The sequence below is a fragment of the Tachypleus tridentatus genome, chromosome 2 (assembly GCF_004210375.1).
Source record: "Tachypleus tridentatus isolate NWPU-2018 chromosome 2, ASM421037v1, whole genome shotgun sequence".
NCBI lineage: Eukaryota > Metazoa > Arthropoda > Merostomata > Xiphosura > Limulidae > Tachypleus > Tachypleus tridentatus.
The window spans coordinates 118,575,961-118,592,999 of NC_134826.1; positions in this window are offsets into that span (position 1 = coordinate 118,575,961).

Sequence of the window (17,039 nt, forward strand, 5' to 3'; positions counted from 1 at the left end):
GGTGGTTCTTTTTTTTTTTTTTATCAAAACCGTATTTTAAACCAACATTTTGTGCAACATGAAGATACAGGGTATTATAACTGCTAATATATGTCTGCAACGCTAGAAACCTGGTTTGATAATCGTGGTGGGCAGAGCACAGATACCCTATTGTGTAAACTTGTTCTTAAATACAAACCAACAAGATAATCATTAATTTATTTCGCACCAACACTATATTTTTAATAATTATTTCATCTAACACAGGAAAACACAAATTTTGGGGAAATACAACTTATTTGCTAATCAATATACAGTTACTTTTAAATGAAAAATAAAACCTATTTCGTGATTTCTACTAATTTGTTTTATTTTAACGGTATTTTGTTCGCGTTTCAGATACAACTTATAACTTGATAATTCGTTTATTTTTCTCAAAGGTTTTTTTTTTTTTTTTTACATTGAAATGACTGGACATGATCTCATAGCTCAAACTTTGGACTTGACGATCCGCAGCCCATGACGCTAAACCGCTAAATACATTCTGCTTCTTCAGCTGAGGAGGTGTTATAAATGTCGTCGACACTTCTACTTTTCGATTAATGATAAAGGAAGCCGTTGCCACTGATTAATTACCTTTCTTACGGTCAGTTATTTTAAACAAGGGACATGTATGTCTCAACCTAAGGGTATTCGGCCTAGCCAATTAGCCCACGTGTCACGCAAAGTTCCCTTCATCTTGGAAATACCATGTTTTGTGAACGTGATAAAGTTTCATTAAATATCTTGAAAAATGAAATATAAAATTAATTGCCACGACTTTTTTATATCTTAGGATAAATATTTTAGTTTAATTTTCGTAATTAATTAAATTTATCACGATCATAAAACCATTATTACAATGAAGAAGTTAAATGTTTACAAACTTATTCGTCTCAATTAAGTTTGAATCGTAGTTAACTTCCTGTTATTAAGATTTTCTTTTCTGTTATCAGTAGTCGTCCCCTCAATTGTTCATCGGTAAGTTTGAGGACACATAATGGTAACGATCAGACTTCGGTATTCATGAAGGAATAGCTCAGATATTCTATAGTCTTGTTTTCTGTTTAACAAGAAACGATATTACTTACGGTAATCAGTGTTCAGAAGTTTGTTTGTTTGTTTTTTGAATTTCGCGCAAAGCTATTCGAGGGTCATCTACGCTAACCGTCCCTAATTTAGCAGTGTAAGACTAGAGGGAAGGCAGCTAGTCATCACCACCCACCGCCAACTCTTGGGCTACTCTTTTACCAACGAATAGTGGGATTGACCGTCACATTATACACTGCCACGGCTGGGAGGGCGAGCATGTTTAGCGCGACGCGGGCGCGAACCCGCGACCCTCGGATTACGAGTCGCACGCCTTACGCGCTTGGCCATGCCAGGCCCTGTGTTCAGAAGTAACAAGAGTTCTTGGTTTTGAATATTACAGGGTGCTGGTTTTAAAGATAAGCTGACATACATGTTTTTAAAGATAGTGGCAAACTTTTTAGTAATATTTACAGGTGAGGCAGTGTCCCCCCATTTATGTTCAAGATGTAAAGTATTTGAAGTTAATAATGCGAAAGAACACTTGAAAAGTTTGGAAACTATTTGTTTTGTTTTTTTCTTGCGAAGTTACATGAGAGCCATCTGCATTAGCCTTCTCTATTTTAGCAGTGTGGCGCTTAAAGGGAAGGCAGCTAGTCATCACCACCCACCCACTCCCCCCGGCTGAAAGGGCGAGCTTTTAGTGTGATCGGGAGATTGCAACTCGAGTGCCCTATCCACCTGGGTATGCCGGGCTAACATTTGACAATGATTAGTTATAGAGTCTGTGGCACGCCATTTACATTTAATAATAATTCGCCTGTTGTTACAAGTGTGTATAGATGATAGATTCTGTCTGTAAAATGAACAAAACTTTTTTAAAAGATTGTAATTTGCATTTCTTATCCACGTATTAACTTTGTCGCATAACTTAATTATTAGATCTCCTTTAATTAATCACTAATATTTTTGAATTACAATTTAATCTGTTTTATGTTGTAACTTTCTTTATCAAACGTTATAATTTGTTTTTAGTATTTTAAGGCCAAGCAGTTGTTACAAGTGTGCCTTTAACCTTTCTTTTTTTCTTCTAGGCCTAGTTTCACCATATGGTTTTGCTATTCTTGGGATCACAGCCTTGATATAAGATAAATCTCTCTCCAATAATTTTTAGCGTGACATTCAAATGACAGCAGATCATGTTCCTGGGGGGATGAAACAATAGAAAGCACGTGCTGTAATCAGTCAACGTGCCATCAATTTAGAACAGGTCTTTAACACTTTTTTTGTAACAAACAAATAGTGGAATTTGTTCCACCATCACATTATAACGCCCCCACGGTTGAAAGGGCCCGCGTGTTTGGTGCGATGGTGATTCGACCCGCGACACTCAGGTTACGAGTTTAGTGCCGTGACTACCTGGATGATGATGACTAGCTGTCTTTCCTAAATTGAGGATCGACTAGCACAATTAGCCTTTTTTGTAGCTTTGCGTGAAATTCAGAACTAACCACAGACCTTAATGCGCCTCTTTAATAAGTTGGAGTGATTTTTGTTGTTACGTGTAATCTGTTAAATGTTCCCACTTCGAAGGTCAGAAACAAACAAAAAATGAAAAATGTGCTAGTATCCAATACGAAGGTCAGAAATTATAAAACAGCATGGGAGCACTGACAACATGATGGACTAGACATTTTGCATTCGTATACACTGAACAGCTATCTCCAGGCCCGGCACGGCCAGGTGGGTTAAGACGTGCGACTCGTAATCTGAGGGTCGCGGGTTCGCATCCCCGTCGCACCAAACATGTTCGCCTTTTCAACCGTGGGGGCGTTATAATGTGACGGTCAATCACACTATTCGTTGGTAAAAGAGTAGCCCAAGAGTTGGCGGTGGGTGGTAATGACTAGCGGCCTTCCCTCTAGTTTTACACTGTTAAATTAGGGACGGCTAGCGCAGGTAGCCCTCGAGTAGCTTTGCGCGAAATTCTAAAACAAAACAAAACAAACAAACCGATCACCAGGTTTTGTAAATTTTACAATGGAATTCTGAATACTTCCATGTCTTTCAGTAGGCTTGCGTGTAATGAGAAAATATTTGATTTTCTTTTTCTCGATCAATGGATATCCGTTATAATAACAAATAATGCTTTAGTTGTAAATTTGTTTCCATTAATGTTTCTCGTTTAACTTATAACAGTTTTTGTCGTTCTCCGTAAAATTAACCAGTGCATTTCTTTCTTCACATAAACATTTAAAAAAGCACTTATATTGGTTTCATTATCTCACATTTAATTAGCCTTATCCGTAAGGTCATTAATCAGTAACAATATAAAGAAAGTAACAACAATGAACTAATGTTCTGAAGATGCCTCCTTGCTATAAATATTTGACTAGTTTTGTTTGTTTTTTTAATTTCGCGCAAAGCTACACGAGGACTATCTGCGCTGAGTAGTTTTAATTCCAGTTCTTGGTGGAGAAAACATTCTGTAGACTTTCCGCTGGTTTCAAAATAACGCCTTTGGCAAGTAAAATTATAATTCTTTCACGGAAACTGCAAATAAGCTTAATGTTAAAATTCAGAATAAAACATGCACTCTGATTCACGCTCGAATTGTAAATCAAAGAGCTGCGAGACAAACAAATATCCTATAATATTTAAAAATGTAAAAAAGTGCTGTTATCGTTATCAAACAAAAATATGCTAAAATATTTTTTTATTGTTTTAAACACTTTGATCTTTTTGTGTGTATAATTTACCCATATAAAATTAACTTCCGATCAGAGGAAGCTAAGAACTTAAAGCGATACTAAAATCAATTATTCAATCAGAATACGTAAGTAAATACACTCTTCTTACCGTTATACTTATATTAATTACAATACAGGGTGGCCCGTAAGTTCCTACCCATCCATATATCTTATATATCCAGTGTATCTGTGTGCTGTCCCTCTTTCTCGCTGCATAATATTATGCGACGTCATGTTCTGAGAGACATTTTCCTCAACATAGCAGGGGTTATTGTTCCAAATGCCGTGGTAACAGGTGCCTTCAATTTATAATACATGCGTAATTGAATGTAACATAATAACATATGGATGGGTAGGGACTTACGGGCCACCCTGTATATTATCAGTTAGGTACCTTCTCTGTTAGCGAATATTTTTATCCAAAAGTTCAGTAATATCTTACGAGGTTCGGTAAGCTTGGGGTATTTAGGTTAGTCCTATGTTAAACTAATTTGTATAACAATTTTTCACTTTAAAAATACAATAACAGTAAACAAATGACATTTTATATATCATACAGTTTAACTAATACTGTTAATACGAGTAACAATAAACAAGTAATATGCTATACTTTACTTAGAGAACACAGACACTGGATGGTCTATTGAAGTTCTGTCCTAGAAGTAAAGGTCTAGATATGCATATTTTCGTTGACAGATGTTTTCAGATCACGCTTTATTTTATTATAAGCTCTTCAGAAAAGTTACTTAACTTCAGTGCTAAACAGAGAATATTCTAAATGATTAACTTTTTCTGTGATTTTATAAAATATTTTAAATAATATTAAACCCGAAAGTTATCTTGTCTTCTATTATCTTAAAGATAATAGAAATAAAATGTTTCATGCCTTATTTTCACTTCATTTTTATAGAGTTCACGTTCACTGTAGATATTCCTTTCCGCTATTTCCTCTTCTCGCTTTCTCGCACATTGCAACTCTCTTCCTCATAGTTCATCATGATGACAAATAGTCTTCTTTCTCAAGTTATACTTGATTTTTCTGTACATTGATGTACGACAAATCTGAAAGGTATATTTTCATGTTAATATTAACAATATATGTACATGAATATGATCAATTAGCACTTAATAATAATATAGGTCTCATTTCTTCTCTTACAGACTGAGGGCGCTGACATCAGGAGCTTGTGAAGGCGGTCCTGGGTTTTCCACGTTCAGCGAGTATGGAGGGTTAACACACCACGGGAGTGTACTGCAAGCAATGCCTCGGCAGAAGGGTGCTCACTACTACCCGGGGGGAAAGGCCCCCACATCTTTATTCATACTCAAGGAGGATAACATTGTAAGAAGATACACGAAGTTCATTATTGAGTGGCCATATCCTTTTTTTTTTTTATGAGCGCAGTGTAGGCTCGTTGGTGGAAAGCTAAGCCTCCATGGTGTCTGGTGAACTGCCCATTCCATAATACATACCGTTTAGAAACTCTCGATTGATGCTACCAGCCACGTAAGAGATTCATTCTTTTATTTGCTCTTCTACCGTTTCGACCGACTACATGATATTTAATGAATTAAATGACTTAACGTTTGACCAAGAGCTTTTACATTTGTGGTAAGTTACAAATTTGGTTATAACTTGAGCTTACCAATGTTTATCTAAACTGTAATATTTTAAGTACCTTTTTTACACATCTTATTAATTAAGTCCTAAGTCTAACCTATGCAAAGGATACGTATTAGGTAAACCACATGTTATTAAACTTAAGATTACCACTTATTATACAGAAACCATGAATATTATTATTAAAAGTGTCTGTAATAACATTTATTCATAACCTGAAAAATAGTAATATATAAACTATTATTCATTTAGATTATTAACATACTCACAGAAAAGATGTGCATGATTGGATGATCGTAAAACACGTCAACTTGTACTAAATGTATATTCATAATATTCTTCCAAATTTCCTGAAAGCATTATACTGTATCGATCTTCAATATAAAAACACAGATTGCTTTTCCTTAAACAGATATTTTAGAACTTATTTAGGGTTGTTATCTATACTTTGATGTAACGGTGGTTTTCATTAATACAATAATTTTATAAGAACAATGTGTATCCACTTGTTCTGCAAAGACGTTATTTGTCCAATAACTTTTACTACTTTGAAATGCATTTTAATGACCACGTTACGTGGCTTGAGTTTCAGCGCACACGCTATGAAGGTCAGATAACGGCTGATAAAAGTACCACCAGGTGCAGGTACACGTATACTGTGTTATGCATCTCAATTATTTAATATCGTTGAATGATCTTTATATGCTAGGATAAGTATAATCCTATAAATTATGTATAATTTCTGTAAGAGATATAGTGGATTGAACTTGTATAAAACACGTCTGACAAAATCCGAAAAAACAACAACATAATTATTTGTCACTCCTGTTTTATTGTTAAACATGACTTTCAGGAGGAATAGTGAATTGCAGTTTATCGTTTGATATTTTAAAAAACTGAAACTTACTTTTAACCAGCTTATTTTAAAATGTTAATTATAATTTACAAATTACTTTTTACGTACGAGTTAGTAGTTTTATTTTATCAAGCTTATTATATGCAGTGTTTTTAAAAGAAATATATTTCATAGAGGTTTCGACATTTTACCTACGAGAAATTTATTTTTAAATAGTTTCTTTTTTAGCAGCATCATAGCGGCTAATAGAATGGCTCTGAGTTTTTGTGCGTTTTTTTGAAGTACAGACTTTTAACACATCGCTTTGTCATTTCTTGACCGATCTGAGATATAATCACAGTTTCTGACTCAGGAGGTCAGATCCTTTCGGTTGATTATTTGATCATGTCCAATTTCTCCTAAATTAATTTTTTCTAATTTTGTCTAAAATAATTTTAATTTGAGGGTAGAGTAGTAGAGATCCTAATGAGTAATGAAATTGAATCGCTTGGTATTGCTGGCCAAATGTAGCTACTAAATAGGAAAAAAAAAGGTATTGTAGATAAATTTAAGCGCTTACATGTTGCATATTATCGGGGGTGGCATTAAAATCACTTGAATTTATGAAAAAATTAAAACATTAATACAATATGAAATTTATACGGTTTATTTAGATTAATTTATTTTTTTTTCTTTTCACAACAATAACAAAAAAACTTAATAAGCAATCGTTAGACTCGTGCATACTACACAGAAGAAACAATTGTTCTTGGAGGTCAGAAATTTTTGATAGCATTAATAATGGAAGTGAATGGATCTTGACCATGTAACGACTGTCTCCACATAAATTCAGCTAAATATAACTCTAGATGATGACGTGCGGTTCCTCGATGTTTTTTTTTTATTTCTCCACTTAGCTAATCTCCAGAATCTGTTTCTTGTGTGTGAGTACCAGTTTTCGGATCGGCGACATTGTACTCGTGGTTAACTTTAAATGGTTGAAATCCTGACTCCAATAGAAGTTCCGAATCATATGACGGCCATGAGTCTTAGTAAATTATCGATCTCTGAGCGATATTGTTTTGTATAGCCTCCGTTAGAGTAAAAGTAGTACGATCAGGAACTTGAACTCGAAAGTACTCATTAGTTTGACGACAAATACCTCCAAATATCTATTGTTGTGGAAGTTGACGGCCGGCATTTTTCTTTCGTCGATCTCTACAATTAAGTTATGACCTCCAATTTTCTCTGTAGACCCAGCTCGTATAGCATCTGCACATACTTCTCTGAGGTAATTACTCCAGTCTATAGTAGTTTTGTCCGCCATGTCTAATTGTCGATGGTACCAATCTGTCGAAGTCATTTCAAATGCCCAACATTAAATAAAACGAAGTCTTGTTACAAAAGGAAGCCATTGTTTCATAAACCAGTTCCCAACGTGCTTGTTTGCTTTAGTATTACAACTTCTAATATTACAGCACAATTGAATTTTTTCCCCAAAGTACACCATCTTGTGACCTTTTTTTTACATATACGTTCAACAGAGAAAATTTATTTGTCTTGCAAAAAAGAGACAGCATCTTCTTCACTTTTGGGTAGATCCCAAATTTTCATCATCTTTAGGGCTGGAATAAAATTTGGCTTAAGTAGAATTTTTTTTTAAATTGTTGCGTTAAATTTTATCACATTAAATTTATATGAAATCTGATAAAAAATGAGAAGTTAATGGTCCCTCATTACTATGTAAGTACCTAAATTTACTCTAATCCTGTCTTAAAAACTGCAGTTGGTAGTGGCTATTGATGATTCCTGTTGTCTATCGTCATTAGAAACGTTAAACAAATTAAAACCTTGTTTTCAGTTTCTGTTTAACCAATAATAATATTTATACTTCTGCCGTAATATATTCTCATGGAAATTTATTGTTCTTACGTTTTTAACCAGAAAATATTATTTGTCTGCTAGTAACCGGTTTGTAATTAAGTACTAAAACGATTTTTAAAACACACAGAGCACGTCTGTTTTTATTGTTTCGTATTATCGACATAAACTGAAATTCTAGCATAAAACATGTACGTACAATATTCAGGCAATTTATTGGTGGATATTAATACTCTCTTCTTAGCGATGATAATTCTGCTAAAGTGTATAGTGCAGTCTATTTTCATTCTGTTAGTATCGACTAAAACTTTAGCAAACACAAGTTTACAAAAATAACTAGTTTAACTGTTCAAATAATTCAATCGCATATAATTTTTGTAAAAAAGTGAGAAAGGAGACGTGTTTTTTAAATGGATGAAGTTATGAATATACACATTTATTATTTGTATAAACACGTATTGCTTCTTAAACTGAGTATTTCAGGAGTTTCAAGCACAGAGCAACCCGTATCATCCAAACTGTTCTGTTTGATTGTTGGTTCAACCAAGCACTGACTAGAGTTCCCTGGGTAACGACGTTTCCTGCTTCTTCGATCGCGTCCTGACGTCAATTGCGCACAGCACATATCTCGTTGGATCCGTTCTGTATTCTTGATCCGTGTTGATGTGTATGATATTAACGTTTTTTTTTTTTTCGTCGTGAGAGGGGTGGGGAGAGTAGGATTCTGAAAAGTAATTACGCTATGTAAGGTGATCAGTGGAATAATTATCTTGAAGCAAGCTGTGGATTTTCACAAAAGTTGAAAGAAAGGCAATTTGGATAATCGATTATGATGATATATTAATGTTTATCATATAAATTATTTCTTATCATCAAGTACGTGAATATTTATGAATCATACAGTATTTAGGGATAAAAAAGGAAATACAAAGTTTTTGTAAACAAGAAAACTTAATACCTGTGGTGTACCTGAAATTCATTAAAGCCCCATAACTTCACGCCAAATCGTTTTCTTTTACAGCACTTTAAACATAATTTCAACAAATGCTTTAATTGGATGTTGAAATCTTGTGTTTCTGAATTAAACTCTTAAATATTGCAAACTCCTTTAACGTTTTACATAATTTAGACAGTATTTAAATGCGGTCAAGTTGTTCCCTCACCCCACTTCCCGTTAAGAAGTAACACAATGTATCATACGAATTACTTGACGAAACGTAAAAAAGTAATTAATTAATTAAACTTTTGTGGTGGATTTTGGTCATTTGCTACAGCCGAATGGATGATTTAATATTTTATCTTGCAATTAACACATCCTATCGTAAGCCTTCATTTTGGGTTGATATGTAAACCATGTTATTTGTGAATTTGCAAATATAACAAAATCTATTCTTCCAACACATTAAGACTTACAATTTTGCTAAATATGAAAATAATTTCATAAATTTTCTAAATATAATCAACACACGACCTCCCCTCCCGAACCAGGCTTCAACCCAAATATCTATAGGAAAAACACATGTAGTGGAAACTACACATACTGGTTTACTAACCATGAATTGAACTGCTGACGTTTAGCATATACCAGATTCACCATCAACAAAAACATTGGTGTTGATGAAGAAATGGTACATTAACCCTAACACTAACCACTCCTCACAACAAAAAAAATGTTCACAACCCATAGACAGTAATAAGCAGATATACAAGTCCAAAACGCTAACAGTTGAAACTGATTGCAAAAAACATTTCTCTTTCATGAAATGTTAGAATAACTGTTACAAGAATATTGAAAAAGTTCCCACAAAAATATGACTTTAACATCTGAATTCCTATTAACTCTTAGGGTAAAATTCAAACTATGAATCCATCAAAATACATCAACACTTAAGTATTTTACACAGGTGAAACTGGACGCAAATCATAAGTACGATTATATGTAGATTTTAAAAAAATCTCAGGTGTATGGACACGAGAATAAACAACTCCAGTTATCCAACAAGAGCATCACAATAAGGAAACATTATTTTTAACCTGCTGAAACTGTAAGACTGCCATTACACAAGATTATAAATTCTATAGAACTAGTAATTTGATGTTCATTGGTAGAGAAATATTTACAAGGCAATCGCAAGTTAAAACAAATAAACTCTGCACCACGAACTCCTCTGTTATCTTACTTTAAATTACCACACTGATATGGCTTAACTGTTGAATTGTATCTATTAATTTAGATTATACTACGGTCTTAATTAATTCTCACCATTGTGTTTCTATCTTCTAATAGGTATTTTTGAAACTTGCCGAAACTGTCATAATTAGCAGTTTTCAGTATACAAAAGTATCAGGTTATATAATGGATGAGCTAATGAGTGTAGCATCACTGGTGGACCAGAACATTTCATTATTATCCCATTCACTACTTCTTTGCTACTTGACCAGAACATTTCATTATTATCCCACTCACTACTTCTTTGCTGGTTCACTAGAATATTTCAGTATTATGCCGTTCACTACTCCTTTGCTGGTGGACCAGAACATTTCATTGTTATCCCATTCACTACTCCTTTTCTACTTGACCAGAACATTTCATTATTATCCCACTCACCACTTTGCTGGCTCACTAGAACATTTCATTATTACCCCATTCACTACATTTTTTTGCTAGTTGACCAGAACATTTCATTATTATCCCACTCACTACTTTGCTGGTTCACTAGAACATTTCATTATTACCCCATTCACTACTTTTTTCTTTGCCAGTTGACCAGAACATTTCATTATTATTCCATTCACTACTTCTTTACTGGTTCACTAGAATATTTCAGTATTATACCGTTCACTACTTCTTTGCTGATGGACTAGAACATTTCATTATTATCCCATTTAATACTTTTTTGCTAGTTGACCAAAACGTATGACCTTATTATATCATTCACTATTCCTTTGAAGATAACTTCCTTCAGTTTGTCTGTTGGTTGTACTGTGACACTATGGTTTCCTTACTGGTCGCCTAGAAAAGTATTCTCTTAAGGAGGTCTTGAGAAAGATTTATTACAATTTATGTCACTAAACTTGTGTGAAGTTGTTGAAGCCAAAAAACAAAAAAACAACTGACCCTCTTTCACAATTCTCTTGGACCTTCATCATAATACCATTAACTTACTATCTGTTAACGGTTTTGTGGAAGCAGTAACCTCATAATATTGCTCCTAAAACGTACAAAGAGCTTCGAAATTAACCTGGGATATCACTTGTAGATATCTTACTATTAGTAATCACATAACAATTAAAAAGGACTCGTATCCATCACCAGCAGATCACATGTCAAACGCAGAAGAAAGATTAAAATTACTTCTAACATGAGTTCTACCACTCGTATCAAAGTTTTCTTGTCACACTCTTTTTCTCGGTCTTGAAGCCGAGTGCCCAAGAAGTAACTATTTTACAGATAGTCGTATTTCTTCTCCCTCAGCAACGTCTTCTGCTTTGCTAGCCATTAACACACGGGCCAAAATCAGCCAAACTGCTTTTCGACTTTGTTGTCTTTATGATTATAATAGAATATTCACTGTGATGGATCTTAACTTTTCCCTACACCACCCTTAAATTATATTATTGCAGCTCTATATGATGTTATGCTATCTCTCTCTCTCTTACCTCTCAGTCGTTTTCTAGTTTTTTCTTGCTGGACTTGTTTTGTTCTCTCTGTTTTAAAGTATAGGTAGGATTCCAAGTTTTCTCTTAACAACAGACTTACTACTTTGACTAATCGTAAAGATCTGGAGAGAATGGCTAATGCTCATTTTGTCTAAATTTTAGAACCAAACAACTTCCTTTCCAACATTTAGTGTCGTTTCCATAGTAATCAATGAACCACCATATTCGACTTAATTTCAATCAGGGAAGTCTTTCACATCTTGTTTTAATCTTTTTTATCTTGAGAAATGTTACGATACTTCTTGGAGACTCAATACATTACATGACTTCTACTAATATACGTTGCGTGGCCATTTACTCGTTTTTTTTTCCATAATTCGAGCAGAAAGGTCATTCTGGATCCAAATTGGATTAACACTATCCTATTTCTTCACACAGAAATTCCGAACACATCAAAGATGTGTCTCACGTATCATGTCAAACTTAATGCCATCACTGAACAACTTATACTGTGAGGATGATACTCATATTTCATCGGCTTGGCATGGCTCAATGATTAGGGCGCTTGATTCGCAATCTGAGAATCGCAGGTTCTAATCCCCTGCCTCACCAAACATGTTTGCCCTTTCGGCTGCGGGGGGGGGGGTGTTACACTGATTCGGTCAATCTCACAATTCGTTTGTAAAAAAGTAACCCAAGAGTACACGGTGGATGGTGATGATTGCCTTTCTAGTTTTACACTACTAAATTAGGGACGACTAGCGCAGATAGTCCTCGTATAGCTTTGCGTAAAACTCAAGAACAAACAAATATAGAAGTCTAAAGGCAACCAAACGACTTGTGGAACTGCGTGAAAAGGTTACAGAGCATATTAAATAACATTAGATCTGCGTTCATCAATAAATGCCATGAAATATTTTGATCATTTGCTCTGCTCGAAATTCCAAAAACAAACAAACACAAAAAATTGTAGCCTTTATGCCTTTGAACATAAATAACCTTTTAAATTTTTTTCTCCTTCTGTTAAATTTGTAATGACATGGAATTATCACTTCCAAACAACGAATAATTTCTTTCTTTATCATAATCTGTTTTTTGCTGAGTTTTTAAATAGCAGTCACGTTTTTGTAGGCAGGGTTTTTTAAGGTTTTGTGGTTTTGGAGAAATAAAATCGCTTCTATGCTTCCTAAGAGTAACCGTAATACGAGGGTCGCGGGTTCGAATCCCCGTTGCACCAAACATTCTCGCCCTTTCAGCCGTGGGGGCGTTATAATGTTACGGTCAATCCCACTATTCGTCGGTAAAAGAGTAACGCAAGAGTTGGCGGTGGGTGGTGATGACTAGCTGCCTTCCCTCTAGTCTTACACTGCTAAATTGGGATGGCTAGCACAGATAGCCCTCGAGTAGCTTTGTGCGAAATTCCAAAACAAACAAGACTAGCTGCTTCCCTCTAGTCTTACACTGCTAAATATTTGGAAATATATGGTGCAAAACAACAACAACAGTCATGCTGATTGGGAATTATGCAATGTAGTATCTCTCCGTGGAGACATCTAAAGTGGCAATTCAGTATTAAAGAATTAAGGCTTTTGAATAAAATTCTCGTTTTCATCAGGGGCTTTTGAGTCAATCTCTTGCATATTTATTATTTTGGAGTAGCCATTGCACTACATTACATCTGAATGGTTTTACAACTGATATTCCTAGTGGACAGTAGATCTGAGTGTCCGCCATTTACGTCCTGTTACCATAAAAAAATTTATGATAATCGCGTTCTGCGCCATGGAACCATGGTGCGTTAAAAGAGTGACCATCAAAACCCACTATCCGATCTGACAAAGGCTTACGGCGATTGCTGTTTTATTAACCACTTTCCTTCTAGTATGTAATGTCAAAATTAGGAATGGCTGTCATAGATAGCTCTTGACTGTCCTTACGCAAATAGCCATAAACAAATAAACAAAACAACCCGTATTTTAGTAATAAATTTTAGGTGATTATAAATTATCAGTGAAACATCTTGGACAAGGAACTACTATTTGCTAAACTAGTTTGGGTATAAATGGTGGTTCATGGAACGAAGTAGACTGTAGTTATCTATGTAATTTAATAGTAGATAATTAGTAGTAGTAGGAACCAAATTTAATAATTAACTGTAATACATAACACTGCAGTATTATATATAATGATCTATTATTCCTATGCAATAACATTTTTCAAGGGAAGTAAAAGATGAAGAAATTAAAGCAGTCAGGAAAGTAAAGTTCTGTACCCACAGTTTTTGAGATATTTTATTGTTAAATAATTGAACGGATTCTTGTAATTGAATGTTTAATATACAGCTTGACTCTAAGTGGTTATGTTTTATAATTTACTCGTGTTTTAGTTGTTTTCAATATCGTCCCCGCTAGTACAACGGTAAGTCTACGGATTTACAACGCTAAAATCAGGGGGTTCGATGCTGTATCCATCGAGGGGAAGATAGCGCGATGTGGCTTTGCTAAAAGGAAAAGATACGTACTTGTTTTCAGTATCTGAGCTGGAACAGTTCTTTCCTTTTGGCGTTCGCTTTTTTTTTTCTGCTAAACATTTTTGTTTCACTAAATGCAATAGTTTAAACATAATCATGCGTTTTATTTCATAATTGTGGAAACGAAGACATTTGTTTATCATTACACGTGTTTGTTGAAAATTCATTGATAAAAAGTTTTATCTTCAAGCAAGTTTAAATTATGCTACACTATTCACCTAACACATTTTAAAGATAGAGTCAGTTCTGTTTTTGAAGGAGAGAGACTATGTTGCCGTATTAGGTTTAACTAATGTATCTCAGAACGGCTGGTATGGGTATTAACACTTTTATTAAGAAAGCCTTTCTTACTTTTTACTTCCAAGTGAGTTTCTCGTCATCAAGGTTTAACTAATGGTGAGAAGCTGATATTTTTAAAAGGCTCTAACAAGTTTCAATCTAACATTGTACTGCCTACACTAAAAATTAATGATAAAACTTTAACAAGAAGGTTTTTATCTTAAACCATAATCTCTAACCTTATATATTATACAGCTTTTTTCACTCGTATTTTTTTCTTGCGTGTTTATAATTTAATTTTTCGTTTTCTTATTTTTCTTTTATAATTATACCATCCATACTGTCTTTCTTATAATTAGCAATCTAGAAATAATTACGTCTCTTTTATAAACGATGTCATAAAAGTAATCAATTGTTTTTCATACAAACAATGATATGCAATTCAAAAAATAAAGTTCGATTTCGACTGTTGCTTAGCATTTACTAAAATATTTTTTTAAACAAACAGTTCAGATCACTTCATTAATTTCATATTGTTTTGCATGATATGCAGCTTAAAAGCTTGAATGGCCATTGACATGAACTAGTATAAAAATAGTATATATTCTGGTCGCGGTTCTGTTATAACGCTCACGTAGGCCTTCCCTCCCTTTTCCGATGGCTTCATATTTAGTTTTTAAAAACATATAGGAATAAAACAATTATTAGTATTTGAATACTGATCGACGTAAGGACATTTTATACATTAGTTTTGGTTGTCGATTGGGAATTAAATATATGAAAATAACATTTGTATTACTATTACTTTTGCCTGACATGTCCAGGGAGTAGGGCACTCGACTCGTAATCTTAGGGTTGCGTGTTCGAATCTCTGTCACACCAAACATGCTCACTCTTTCAGCCGTGGGGGCGTTACCCATTATTCGTTGGTAATAATGTAGCCCCAGAGTTGGCGGTGGGTGGTGATGACTAGCTGCTTTCCATCTAGTCTTGCACTGCTAAATTATGGACGGCTAGCGCAGATAGCCCTCATGTAGCTTTGCGCGAAATTCAAACAAACAAGCTATTTCTTTCACAACTTTGAGTTTTAAAACTTTATGGCATCCTTCAGCTATTCTTGCACACTTTGGTGTTGGTAGCTTTTGCCTTGATACAAAGCAACAAAAATATTAGACATACTTTATCTGCCATTCCCTTATTTAATTAATTTAATAATATTATAAATTTGGTTATATTTATATTTAAATATAAATATTAGTTATATTTATGATGTTGGTAAACTCTATACAAAATAACTCAGCATGACTTTAAAGTTAAGTGGTTTAGAATATCCATTCTTGATTTAGACGGCCATTACTATTGCATTTACTTTCTATATTTTTAATTCGAACTTGTTTTAGGTCGCGTCACATACGTTTATTATTTCCCAGGAAAAGTGTTTCTTCCGTTAATTATCACAGTGTTACGGAGAATTTATAAGTAAATCAGGTGAGGGATTTGTTGAAAAATTAAAAAGCTGGTGTTTACTGTAGGAATTACAGCATATCAGGTGATTCAAACTCACATGCATAAACATATTTATTTCGTGGAATACGAACAATGCGTTACAAGTTACGATTGAACTCGTTTTGTTCTTGTATGTCGTCCGCGTTGTGTTTTATTTTACTTAAAATATTTCAAGTGTAATTGAACTCTTAATTTATCACTGAAAAAGAATATGCATGTAAATAACTGTTACTTAAACATAGAGTCCCACCAAACATGCTCGCCCTTTCAGCCGTGGGGGCGTTATAATGTTACGGTCAATCTTACTATTCTTTGGCAAAAGAGTAGCCCTAAGAGTTGGCGGTGGGTGGTGATGACTAGCTGCCTTCCATCTAGTCTTACACTGCTAAATTATGGACAGCTAGCGCAGATAACTCTGGTGTAGCTTTGCACAAAATTAAAAACAAACCAAGTCAAACTAAACAAAGAGTATAGGCCTGCAGCGCAAAACGAATAAAACTGTTATACTAATGTAGAGCAAAACTTTTCATTAAAATCAAATTATATTTTATACTTAAGTTATGAAATTATTTCTCATTTAGAAGCAAATGTAATTTCTTTTTATTGTACATGGTGTTCGGAAAGTTACTATGCACTTTTATATATTTATTAACAGACAAAACTGCACAGTGACTTTCTGAACACCCTGTAGAAGTTGATTCGCTTTGCTTTTAATTATTATATCTGCTCAATTTATAAGTAGTGCAACATAAAATAGATGATTCTTTTTAAAACAATCTGTTGCAGTCGGATGTTTGATCTTTCAGTATACTCAATTTATTGTTCCCTACTTCCCAAGTTTCAAAAGTGTATGTTCATCATAGATTCATGTTCTTAACCTTTAAAAAAAACTTCAAATACTGCATTAAAAATATTGTTAACTGTGTATAA